Below are 14413 nucleotides of genomic sequence, written 5' to 3'. Positions count from 1 at the left end.
TTGTTATACAAACCTGCATGGGCCTCCCTTTTGACAAAAAATAAACTCAATAAATTGGGATTTGCACTATTTGAATTTGAATGAGGCTGAAAATGGAACACTGTTAATTCACTGATGACAAGATTTACCATGGAAAAGGGTGACAAGGGGACAGTGTACTAGGTGACTTTAACAGGAAGGAATAATAAGGCGTTGTATGATATGGGAATAAATTACAGGCAAGCAGAACAAATGATCCAGGCAATATATTACCAACGCCGTTGAGACAATAGTACACTAACAACAAGAGCAAACAAATTTGCTGCACCACGGAACTCAGTTCGCGCTATCTTGACTCCATTCTCTCTCCCCTTGTCCAGTCCCTTCCCACCTACATCCGTGATTCCTCTGACACCCTACATCATATCAAAAATTTCCAGTTCCCTGGCCCCAACCGCTTCCTCTTCACCATGGACGTCCAATCCCTCTACACCTCCATCCCCCAACGGGATGGTCTGATGGCTCTCCGCTTCTTCCTCGAACAGAGGCCCGAACAATCCCCATCCACCGCTACTCTCCTCCGTCTGGCTGAACTTGTTCTCACACTGAACAATTTCTCCTTAAACTCCTCTCAATTCCTCCAAATAAAAGGTGTGGCTATGGGTACCTGCATGGGCCCCAGTAATGCCTGTCTCTTTATGGGTATGTGGAACATTCCTTGTTCCAGTCCTACTCCGGCCCCCTCCCACAACTGTTTCTCCGGTACATCGATGATTACTTCGGTGCTGCTTCATTCTCTTGTCTGGACATGGAAAAATTTATTAATTTGCTGCCAATTTCCACTCCTCCATCATTTTCACATGGTCTACCTCTGACACTTCCCTTCCCTTCCTTGACCTCTCTGTCTCAATTTCTGGTGATAGACTGTCCACCAATATCCATTACAAGCCTACCGACTCCCACAGCGACCTCGACTACAGCTCCTCACATCCCGCTTCCTGTAAGGACTCCATCCCATTCTCTCAGTTCCTTTGCCTCCATTGCATCTGTTTTGATGATGCCACTTTCAAAAACAGTTCCTCTGACATGTCCTCCTTCTTCCTTAACCGAGATTTTCCATCCACAGTCGTTGACAGGGCCCTCAACCGTGTCCAGCCCATCTCCCATGCATCCAGCCTCACTCCTTCTTCTCCCTCCCAGAATCATGATAGGGTCCCCCTTGTCCTCACTTATCACCCCACCAGCCTCCACATTCAAAGGATCATCCTCCACCATTTCTGCCAACTCCAGCATGATGACATCACCCAACACATCTTCCCTTCACCACCACCAACCACCCCCCCACCCCCGGAAGCATTCCATAGGGATCGTTCCCTCCATGACACCCTAGTCCATTCCTCCATCACCCCCTACACCTCAACCCCTTCCCACGGCACCTTCCCATGCAACCGCAGAAGATGGAACACCTGCCCCTTTACTTCCCCTCTCCTCACCGTCCAAGGGCCCAAACACTCATTTCGAGTGAAGCAGCATTTCACCTGTACTTCCCTCAACTTAGTCTACTGCATTCGTTGCTCCCAATGCGGTTTCCTCTACATTGGAGAAACCAAACGCAGACTAGGTGACCGCTTTGCAGAACACCTTCGTTCTATCCGCAAGCATTACGCAGACCTCCCTGTCGCTTGCCATTTCAACATTCCACCCTGTTCTCATGCCCACATGTCCTTGGCTTGCTGCATTGTTCCAGTGAAGCTCAACGCAAACTGGAGGAACAGCACCTCATCTTCCGACTAGACACTTTACAACCTTCCAGACTGAATATTGGGTTCAACAATTTTAGTTTATGAACCATCTCCTCCATCCCCACCCCCTTTCTGATTTTTCCCCCTCCTTTTTGTTATTTCCCATAATTTATATGGATTTTTCTTTTCCCACCTATTTGCATTATTTTTAAATGTATTTCCATCCATTGTTTTATCTCTACCTTTTAGCCTTTTTTGATTCCTTCACCCCACTAGGGCTATCTGTACCTTACTTGTCCTGCTTTCTACCCTTAATTGGCACATTCCTTAAGATAATATCACCACCTTCAACACCTCTTTGTCCTTTTGTCTGTGACATCTTTTGGTTGTCTCCACCTATCACTGGCCCTCTATCCAGCTCTCTTGTCCCAACACCCCCCCCTTAAACCAGCTTGTATTTCACCCCTTTTCTATTTTTCCTTAGTTCTGTTGAAGAGTCATGCGGACTCTAAACATTAGCTGTATTCCTCTCTGCAGGTGCTGCCAGACCTGCTGAGTTTTTCCAGGTATTTTTGTTTTTGTTAGCAAACAAATTGTCTTCTGCCCAGGCAAATTACATGCAAAGGAAAAATCTACAATAAAACCTGACCCTTGGGAACAAACAAAGTAGGATCATCACTAAGTGGCATGACAAACAATCCAGAAATCATTAAACGCTTTATAAATCACTGAAGAAGAGGACAAATCATGTAAATGGTTCACAACAACAATGCTCATCCCACACAAATATAAATATCAAGCCAGTGTGAACAGCTGTAGTGTTAGGAAAAGCCATAGACAGACATTTGTGCCTGCACTTTGGGGAGTCAGTTTACAATCACATTCAATGAAAATAACATGGCAACATGTCAATGGAATATTTAACCTGTCACTCTGGTTCCAATCTGCTGTTTAAAAATGGTAGGACTACAAATAAACCTCCACATCTCTAAATCCAGATCTATGACACCGTACTACCTAGCTTACTACCTGGTTATTGACTCCAGCAGATAATGAGTATCGTTCAACCATCTGCACAAAACCAACGCAGAAACATATCTTGCAAAAAATGAAACACCCTCCAAATATATTTTAATATGTTTTCAGCCACACAATATTTTTTTCTGTTGGGAAAATGATGAAACATAAAATAAATAACACAAGATCCCGGAAGACAATTCTGACATATGGTAAACGGAGGCAGGGATACGTGCTGTCTAGTTGTTTTTCACACTACAGCTGTTCACACTGTCCTGATATTTATATTTGTTTGGGGGTGAATATTGTTTTCATTAAGCACTTAGATCATTTTTTTTGCTGAATGGTATGTAAATCTTTGATTATTTTTGCATTACTATCATTTGGACTTAAGACCACATGACATGTAAGAATCATTCCCAGGCTAATGTTCCACTGAGCCCACAAGACCCAATGTCCTTCCTTGATAGGAGTGTCACCAGCCTCCATTACATTAATCATTTATCTCTGGTCTGGCTTGATCAAATGACTGTCTCAACTAATTGGTGACAAAGTCCATTTATAGGTTAATGGGAAAAAACATCAAGGAAACTTTCAGTTTCACAGCAGACTTTAGAATTGATTTAGTGACCTTATTAAGGCAATATGACATCTTCATAATTGAAAGCAAAGCACTTGTATTTTCTACCCTCCTCTGAATGTCCAATTTGGTCATTCTCTGTGTTTCAGCTTTGCCACTGATGCTTGGCAGTGAAATGCATCATAAACAGAACCTGTCCCTGCCCTTAGTTAATGTCCACACACACACTTAGGGCAGGATTTTCTGGTCCTGCCAGTGGCAGGCATTGTTGCGGGCAGAACGGGAAAATTTGGAAAGCGGCCTGTAAGACCCTCTATCTGGTCTAAAGTTCCCTGTCTTGGATATCAACAGTGCACAACAACATGATACACCTTTATTAAACCACTAAGCAATAGCACATACTCATGATAATACTGGTTGCTTAGCTTCCCTGTGAGCTGGAGTCTGTCTTGGTGGTCAACCCAATGACAAATCCTCCGCGTGTGTCTTCTCAGCAACTGACCAAGTTGCTCTAACTACTGCAGCAGAGATGGTTCTGTGGACTCTTTATAACATTCTTTGCTTCGGCATGTGCCATTTAAAGTAAAGCCTGCTTTTAGTCCATTTACTTGGTTTTCAATTACATCGGTGTCTTTTCCCTTGCCCTTATGTCCTGGGTCTCTCACAATGTCATGCTTGAAGGAACAGAACCAGCTTGACTCTGCTTTGTTATTTCTTACACTGTTATTAATCCCCAGGCTGGTATAGTCAGACATCTTTATGCCCTCTAACAAGCACAAAAAGGGATCTTTCTCACAGTTCAGGATCAGTTCTCCTGCACAATTTAATTAATTTTGCAAACCTTGCTAATTCTGACAAGGCTTTGACTCTCAAAAATTTCCCATCCTGCTCACCACTTTGCCTGCCTCTGGCGGGACCAGATAATCCTGGCCATAAACTTCAGTATAAGTGGGTGGTACCAATCAGGAAAATTATACACAGTTTCATTTTAATTTTTCCCCATCTCACTGGGAGCAATTGTAGTATTTCACTAAAATAAAAGCAAAATACTGTGGATGCTGGAAATCTGAAACAAAAACAAAAATAGCTGGAAAAGCTCAGCAGGTCTGACAGCATCGGCGGAGAGGAACACAGTTAACGTTTCGAGTCCATATGACTTTTCATCAGAACTAAGGAAAAGTACTTCTACTTTTCCTTAGTTCTGATGAAGAGGACTGCAGACTTGAAACGTTAACTGTATTCCTCGCCGCAGATGCTGTCAGACCTGCTGAATTTTTCCAGCTATTTTTGTTGTTGTTGTTGTAGTACTTCACTACCCTAGGCTGTAACTGGTATCTTGTTGAACTATGTTGCGGTAAACGAGAACAATTTTAAAATTCTTTCTTGGCATGTCAGCACCGCTGGCAAGCTCAGCATTTGCTGCCCATCTCTAATTGTTCTTGAAAAGATGGTACTGATCTGCTTTCCTGAACCATTGCGGTCCATCTGGTTTAGGTACATCTACAGCACTGTTACTGATGGAGTTCCAGGATTTTGACCAGGGACAGTGAAAGAATAGTGATATTTTTCCAAGTCAGGATGGTATATGATTTGGAGGGGAACTTGCTGGTCCACTTAAATTTCTGGTCAATGGTAACTTGTAGAACTTTGATAGTGGGGGATTCAGCGATGGTAATGATATTGAATGTCAAGGGAAGATGGGGGGACTCTCTTTTGTTGAAGATGGTCATTACCTGCCACTTGCGAGATGCAAATGTTATTTGTCACTTAACAGCTCAAGCCTAAATGTTATCCAGGTCTTGCTGCACTTGGGCAAAGACTGAGAAGTTGAAGTCATGAGTGGTCTGGAATACACTCCACTTGCTTGGATGAGTGCAGCTCCAAAACAATCAGAAAGTTCCAAGTAATCCAGAAAAAAAGCTACCCACTTGATTGTTGTCTCATTCACCATAAACAGACATAGCTTCTACCACCAATGCACAGTAGCAGCAGTGAGTACCATCTACAAAATCTACTACAGCAACTCACAAAAGCTCCTTTGACAGCACCTTTGAAACCTACGACCTCTACCACCTAGAAGGACAACTGTATCAGACGTGTGAAAATATCACCACCTGCAAGTTTCCCTCCAAGCCACACACCATCCTGACTTGGACGGGGATCCTGACAGGGGAGGCAGTAGCACAGTGGTAATGTTACCAGTTTAGTAATCCAGAGCCCTAGGATAATGCCCTGGGGACATGGGTTTGCATGCCAGATGGTGGAATTCAAATTCAGTTAATAAATCTGGAATTAAGGTCTTGGTAATTAATAGTGACCATGAAATGATTGTTGTAAAAACCCATCTGGTTCATTAATCCCTTTTAGGGAAGAAAATTTGCCATCCTTATCTGGTCTGGCCTACATGTGACTCCAGAACCATTGTGGTTGACCCATAAATGCCCTCTGAAATGGCCCGGCAAGCAACTCAGTTGTATAAAACCGCTACAAAGCCTACAAAAATGAATGAAACTGGCATTAACCTAGGCACCAACAATGGCAAACACAGCTCTGTTGACACTGCAAAGTCCTCCTTAGTAACATCTGGGGGCTTGTGCCAAAATTGGGAGAGCTGTGGCACAGACTAGTCAAGTAGTAGCCTGACATAGTTGCACTTATGGAATCATATCTGACAGATAATGTCCCAGAAACCACCATCACCAACCCTGAAATGGTGATACAGTTGGGAGGGAGTAGCCTTGGGACTTCTCAACATTGACTGTAGACCCTATGAAGTCTCTTGGCATCAGGTCAAACATAGGCAAGGAAAGCTCCTGCTGATTATCACTTACTGCGCCAAACTCTATGCACTACCACCCCCCCGCCCACTCTCAGTACTTCTACATGTTGAAAACCACTTTGAGGAAGCACTATGGGTGGCTAGGGCACAGAATGTACTCTGGGTGGGGGATTTCAATGTCCACCACCAGGAGTTGCTCGGTAGCACCACTACACCGAGCTGGCCGAGTCCTAAAGGACATAAGTGCTAGATTAGGTCTGCGGCAGGTGGTGAGGGAACGAACAGGAGGAAAAATCTACTTGATTTCGTCCCTACAAATCTACCTATCGCAGATGCATCTGCCCATGACTGTATTGGTAGGAGTGACTACCTCATAGTCATTGTGGAGATGAAGTCCTGTCTTCACATTGAGGACACTCTTCATTGTGTTGTGTGGCCACCATGCTAAATGGGATAGATTTTGAACAGATGTAGCAATTCAAAACTGGGTGTCCATGAAGCGCTGTGGGCCATCAGCAACAGTAGAACCATAACCTGTAACCTCATGGACTGGCATAACCCCCGCTCTACCATTACCATGAAACTGGGGGATCAGCCCTGGTTCAATGAAGAGTGCAGGAGTGCATGCCTGGAGCAGCACCAGGCATACTGAAAAGTACCTGGTAAATCCACAACACAAAGTTACATGCATGCCAAACAGCATAAACAGCTTGCAGAGCTAAGCAATCCCACAAATAATGGATCAGATCTGCAGTGCTGCCACATCCAGTAGTGAATGGTAGCAGATAATTAAGAACTCACTGGAGGAGGAGGCTCCACAACTATATCATCCTCAATGATGGGGGAGCCCAGCACATCAGTACAAAATGTAAGGCTGAAGCATTTGCAACCATCTTCAGCCAGAAATGCTTCAGGTGATCCATCATGGCCTCTTCCTGAGGTCACAGCATCGTAGATGTCAATCTTCAGCCAATTTGATTCACTCCGCGTGAAATCAAGAAACAGCTGATGGCACTGGATACTGCAAAGACTATGGGCCCTGACAACATTCTGGCAACAGCACTGAAGACTAGTGCTTCAGGATTAGCTGCGCCCTTAGCCAAGTTGTTCCAGTACAGCTACAATTCTGGCATTTACCCACCAATATGGAAAATTGTCCAGGTATGCCCTGTCCAGGAAAAACAGGACAAATCCAACCTGGCCAATTACCACCATATCAGTGTACTCTCGATCATCAGCAAAGTGATGGAAGGGATCGTCGACAATGTCATCAAGCCGCACTTACTCAGCAGCAACCTGCTCACTGACTCTCAGACCCAATCTAGCAGCGGTGTTTGCCAGGGTCACTCAGCTCCTGAACTCATTACAGCCTTAGTCCAAACATGAACAAAAGAGCTGAACTCAAGTGATGAGGTGAGAGTGATTGCCCTTGACATCAAGGCAGCATTTGACTGAGTGTGGCATCAAGGAGCCCTAGCAAAACTGGAGTCAGCAGGAATCAGGGGGAAAACTCCACTGGTTAGAGTCATACCTAGCATAAAGGAAGATGGTTGTGGTTGTTGGAGATCAATCATATCAGTTCTAAGGCATCACTGCAGGAGTTCCTCAGAGTAGTGTCCTAGGCCCAACCATCTACAGTTGCTTCATCAATATCCTTCCCCCCATTCATAAGGTCAGAATCGGGGATGGTCGCTGATGGATCGGACAAAGTTCAGCACTATTCGCGACTCCTCAGATACTTAAACTGTCGGTGCCCATATGCAGCAAGGCCTGGAAAACATTCAAGCATGAGCTGATAAGTGGCAAGTAACATTTGCGCCAGGCTATGACTATCTCCAACAAGAGAGAATTTACAACATCTCCTTTTGACATTCATTGGTATTACAATCAGTGAATCCCCCACTATCAAAATCCTGGGGTAACCATTACCAGAAACTGAACTGGACCAGCCATATAAATAACGTGGCTACAAGTTCAGGTCAGAGGATGGGAAATCTGCGGAGAGTAACTCACTTCTGACTCCACAAAACCTGTCCACCATCTACAAGGCAAAAGTCAGGAGTGCAATGGAATACTCTCTACTTGCCTGGATGACCGTGGCTCCAACAACACTCAAGAAACTCGACACAAAGCTCACCAAGGCTCCTTAGACAGCACCTTCCAAACCCACAGCTGCTACTATTTCAAAGGACAAGGGTAGCAGATACATGGGAACACCACCAACTGGAAGCTCCCCTCCAAGCCGCTCACCATCTTGACTTGGAAATATATCACTGTTCCTTCACTGTCACTGGGTCAAAAATCTGGAACTCCCTCCCAAACAGCACTGTGAGCGTTCCTAAACCACAGGGACTGCGGCAGTTCAGGAAGGCAGCTTAGCACCACCTTCTCACATCACATAAGTGAATCATAGAAAAACCCATCCAGGAAAAGCAGCCCACTTGACTGGCACCTCACCCACCACCTTCAATATCCAGTCCTTCCACCAGCAATGCACAGTGGCAGCAGGGTTCACCATCTACAGATGCACTTTAGCAACTCACCAAGGCTCCTTCAACAATACATTGCAAACCCATGACCACTACCATCTAGAAGGACAAGGGCAGCAGACACATGGGAACACCGCCACCTGCAAGTTCCTCTCCAAGCCACACACCATCCTGATTTGGAACTATAGCACAGTTACTTCACTGTTGCTGGGTCAAAATCCTGGAACTCTCTCCTTCACAGCACTAAAGGTGTACCTACACCACATGGACTGCAGTAGTTCAAGAAGGCAGCTCACCACCAATTTCTCAAGGCACATTAGGGATGGGGAATAAAAAATACCAACCTAAGCAGCGATGCCCACATCCCATGAAATAATTTTTTAAAACTATACCGCCGTTCCATTTGGTCAAAATACTGGTACTCTCTTCCTACCAGCAGTGTGGGTATACTAAAACCACATGGACTGCAGTGGTTCAAGAAGGTGGGTGACCATCATATTCTCAAGGGCAATTAGGGCCAAGCCTGTGATGCTCATATCCCATGAAAGAATAAGAAAAATGTCTGTGGTTCAGCTCTCCCAATATTGCCTCAAGTCCCCAGATGCTTGCGGGGAGCACTTTCGACATCATGGGAAAATTTTCTCCCCGTTAGAGGGGCTGAGCGGAAGCAGGCGTGGGTGGGCACGCAGCCGATAGCTTCCTACGATTGGCTGTGCGCTGCCATTTTATGTAGGTGGGCCAAATAAGGCCTACCCAGCATGATGTGCACCGGGAAGCCCTGAGCGCTCCCTGTGCGGGCGGGGGGAGTAGGCTGAGTTGGGGCCTGTGCTCATTCGCGCATGCGCGTGAAGGAGCACTGAAATCTCCCTGAGGCACAGAGCTGCTTCAGGGAGAATAGTTTGATTGTCAAAAATTTAAATAAAGATAAAAAAAAATTTTAAGACATGTCCCCTCATGTGACAGAGTCATGTGACCTGGGACATGTCAAAGAACTTTATTAAAAAATTTTGTTCAATTTATAAGCACTTCATGAAACCTCATCCCGCCCGTGGATGAGGTTTCATGATAAATGTGAAGGCTGCCTGAGCTCTTCGCCTGCCCTCCAACCTTAAGGTTGGACGGGCAGCTCCATTAATTATTTTAATTAGTTTTTAAATGGCCTTAATGGACCTTTGACAGTTCGGTGTGTGCATAGCCAAATCCAGTGCGCACCTGCCAAATTGAAAATCGGAATGACGCACGGTGAAGTCGAGACGCATGCCCTACATGCCCACCCCCGCTCGCCGGCCAGAAGATTCTGGCTCATGTCTACATTCACTATTCACAGGAGGCTTTGATTGTTTGGTCTCATTCATGAAATTTTATATCACTCGCTATGTTCTGATTCTCTTATTTAAAATAAATCAATAATAAGCTGCAAGTTATTTCCAGATTTCAGAAATGTCTGTTTTATGCATTCTTTCTTGTAGTTTCAGTAGTGTATTAATAATGTGTTTGCTCATGGATAAATCTTTGTCAGGAAATTTTTGTGCATTATGTTTGTTATGAGGCTGTTCCCCTTTATATATGAGTTTTTAACTTTCAGCTGACTGGAAATTTCAAATTGCGACAGAGCCAACTGCATAAAAATGCAAGGGAAGGGGAGGTGATGGCATAGTGGTATTGTCGCTGGACTAGTGATCCAGAAAGCCATGGCAATGCTCTGGGGGCCTGGGTTTGAATCTCATCTTAGCAGATGGAGGAATGTAAATTCAATACCAAAAAATCTGAAATTAAAACTCTGATGATGACCATGAAACCATTGTTGATATTTATAAAACCCCATCTGGTTCACTAATGCCCTTTAGGGAAGGAAACCTGTCTCCTTACCCGATCTGGCCTACATGTGACTCCAGACCCATAGCAATGTAGTTGACTCTAAATGCTCCCTGAAGTGGCCAAGCTAGCCACTTAGTTGCATCAAACTGCTACAAACTCACAAAAAAGGAATGGAACCGGCTGGACAACCTGGCATTGGCCTCAGCACTGGAAACGGCAAACACAGCCTTGTTTTGCCTGCAAAGTCCTCCTTACTAAAATCTGGGGGCTAGTGCCAAAATTGGGAGAGCTGTCTCACAGACTGGTCAAGCAACAGCCTGACATAGTCATCCTCATGGAATCAAACCTTACAGATAATGTCCCAGACACCACCATCACCAATCCTGGGTATGTCCTGGCCCGCCGGTAGGACAGCAGGACAGACCTAGCTGAGGTGGCACCACAGTGGTATACGGTCAGGAGGGAGTTGCCCTTGGAGTCCTCAACATTGATTCCAGACCCCATGAATTCTCATGGCACCAGGTCAAACATGGGCAAGGAAACCTCCTGCTGATTACCACGTACCGCCCTCCCTCGGCTGATGGATCAGATCTCCTCCATGGTGAACATCACAAGTGTGCAGAATGTACTCTGGTTGGGGGACTTCAATGCCCATCACCAAGAGTGGCTTGGTAGCACCACTAAAGACTGAGCTGGCCGAGTCCTAAATGACATAGCTGCTAGACTGACCTGCGGCAGGTGGTGAGGGAACCAACAAGAGGGAAAAACACACTTGACCTCATCGTCAACAACCTGCTTGCCGCAGATGCAGTATCCATGATAGTATTGGTAGGAATGACCACCGCACAGTCATTGTGGAGACGAAGTCCCGCCTTCACATTGAGGATATCCTCCATCATTTTGTCTGGCACTGCTAAATGGGATAGATTTAGAACAGATTGAGCAACTCAAGACTGGGCATCTATGAGGTGCTGTGGGCCATCAGCAGCAGCAGAATTGTGCTTGAACACAATCTGTAATCTCATGGCTCGCCATATCCCCCACTCTACCATTACCATCAAGCCAGCGGATAAACTCTGGTTCAATGAAGAGTGCAGGAGGGAATGCCAGGAGGAGCACCAGGCATACCCTAAAAATGAGGTGTCAACTTGGTGAAGCTATAACACAGGACTACGCGCATGCCAAACAGCATAAGCAGCAAGTTTTAGACAGCTAAGCAATCCTGCAACCAATGGATCAGATCTAAGCTCTGCAGTTCTGCCAAATCCAGTTGTGAATGGTGGTGGACAATTAAGTAACTCACTCCTTCCACAAATATACCCATCTTCAATGATGGAGGAGCCCAGCAAATCAGTGCAAAAGTTAAGGCTGAAACATTTGCTACAATCTTCAGCTAGAAGTGCCGAGTGGATGATCCATCACAGCCTCCTCCGAAGGTCCCCAGCATCAGAGCTTCCAGTCTTCAGCCAATTCGATTCACTCCACATGATATCAAGAAATGGCTGAAGGCACTGGATACTGCAAAGGCAATGGGGACTGACAATACTCTGGCAATGGTACCCTTGCCCCTAACCAAGCTGTTCCAGTACAGCTAAAACACTGGCATCTATGCGGCTATGAGGAAATTGTTCAGTTATGTCCTATGCACAAGAAGCAGGACAAATCCAATCTGCCCCATCAGTCTATTCTCGATCATCAGTAAAGTAATGGAAGGAGGCATCAACAGCACTATCAAGTGGCGTTTGCTTAGCAATAACCTGTTCACTGATGCCCAGTTGGGGCCACTCAGTTCCTGACTACATTACAGCCTTGGTTCAAACATGGACAAGAGAGCTGAACTCCCGAGGTGAGGTGAGAGTGACTGCCCTTGACATCAAGATAGCATTTGACTGAGTGTGGCATCAAGGAGCCTGAGCAAAACTGGAGTTAATGGGAATCAGGGGGAAAACACTCCCCTGGTTGGAATCATACCTAGCACAAAGGAAGATGGTTGTGGGTGTTGGAGGTCAGTCTTCTCAGCTCCAGGGCATCACTGCAAGAGTTCCTCAGGGTAGTGTCCTCGGCCCAACCATCTTCAGCTGGTTCATCAATGATCTTCCTTCCATCATAAGGTCAAAAGTGTGGATGTTCGCTGATGATTGCACGATATGCAGCACCATTTGCGACTCCTCAGGTACCAAAGCAGTCCATGTCCAAATGCAGCAAGACCTGCACAATATCCAGGCTTGGGCTGACAAATGGCAAGTTAGATTCATGCCACACAAGTGTCAGACAATGATCATCTCCAATAACAGAGAATCCAACCATTGCCTCTTGATGTTCAATGGCATTACCATCACTGAATCCCCCACTATCAACCTCCTAGGGGTTGCCATTGACCAGGAACTGAACTGGAATAGCCATTTAAATACTGTGGCTACAAGAGCAGGTCAAAGGCTAGGAATCATGCGATGAGTAACCCACCTCTTGACTCCCCAAAGCCTGTCCACCATCTACAAGGCACAAGTCAGGAGTATAACGGAATACTCCCCACTTGCCTAGATGAATGCAACTCCCACAACACTCAAGAAACTTGACACCATCCAGGACAAAGCAGCCCATTTGAGTGGCTCCTCATCCACAAACATTCACTCCCTCCACCACCGACGCCCAGTAGCAGTGTTTGCCATCTACAAGATGGACTGCAGGAATTCATCAAGGCTCCTGAGACAGCACCTTACAAACCCACAACTGCTACCTTCTAGAAGGACAGGGGCAGCAGATACATGGGAACACCACCTGCATGTCACTCACCAGCCTGACTTGGAAATATATCACCATTCCTTCACTGTCACTGGGTCAAAATCCTGGAACTCCCTTCATAACAGCACTGTGGATGTATCCACATCACACGGACTGCAGTGGTTCAAGAAGGCAGCTCACCAACACCTTCTCAAGGGCAACTAGTGATGGGCAATAAATGCTGGTCCAACCAGTGAAGCCCACATCCCCTGAGTGAATAGAAAAAAAAATTCCAAAAGAAGGTGAGAAACCAACAAATTACCCTCAGGGAGTGTAAAGCGAGAACATTTCCTATAATCCAGATGCCAATCAAAACTCATAATTACCTAAGGAAGAGATGACAATAGTGCAAAGTACTGGATATTGAAATAATGGCTGTCACAGACAGACTCTTAGAAATAAACAACAAATGAAATATTTCAAGGCAAGTCTACCAGAGAGAGATTGCCAGTGACACAGGCAGTTTCAAGAACTTTTTCATCAGAGGAAAGAAACTGAGGGTTTTCACTCCCCCGTCCCTCTTTTGGAAGAGGCTGCCTTGTTTGAGAAGTCAACCCTACCATAAACCTACCAGTAATCCAAGATCTCATAATAATTGCAATGTCTCCTACATTTGACCACATCCAAAAAAACAGCTAATCTCAATCAGCCACAAAGGTTAAAATCTACAGCACAAGGACAACAAAAGGACATTTGACTTCATATTCTTTAACCTTCTCTTTATTGGACTCCCCTTATTTCTTATAGATGTGCATGTGTGTGTGTGGGGGTGGGGGGGTGTAGGGGGTGAGCACGGGGAGGAGGGCGGTGGCTGGGGGGAGAGAAGTCAGGGGGTGGGCTAATGACTGCACGAGGGCTGAATGCTTGACATTACACTTTTAATATTTTTCTTGGGTTTACTAGTCAATGAATTTGCTCTTTCCTTATCTCAAGAAAACCTTGTTTGATTGGCTCCTTATTGCTCACAGCTTCAATAGTAAAATACATTCTGGGTAGAATTTAGCCCTTGTCGGGCGGGCTTGGCGGGGACAGGTGGGGCGGTTGGGATGCTGACTGCCACCTGTGATTGAGGCCTGAAGGCGATTTCACGCTGGCGGGAAAATTAAGGCCTGCCCAGCGTGAAACACTAGCGGCCACGCTCAATGCTGCCTGTGCGAGCGCAGGAGGAGGGGCGAGTGTGAGCTTTGTGCATGTGCGCGAGTGTGCACTTGAGAATCTCCCTCAGGCA

Source organism: Carcharodon carcharias, chromosome 9, assembly GCF_017639515.1.
Source record: "Carcharodon carcharias isolate sCarCar2 chromosome 9, sCarCar2.pri, whole genome shotgun sequence".
Lineage (NCBI taxonomy): Eukaryota > Metazoa > Chordata > Chondrichthyes > Lamniformes > Lamnidae > Carcharodon > Carcharodon carcharias.
This window is presented reverse-complemented; position numbering follows the sequence as displayed.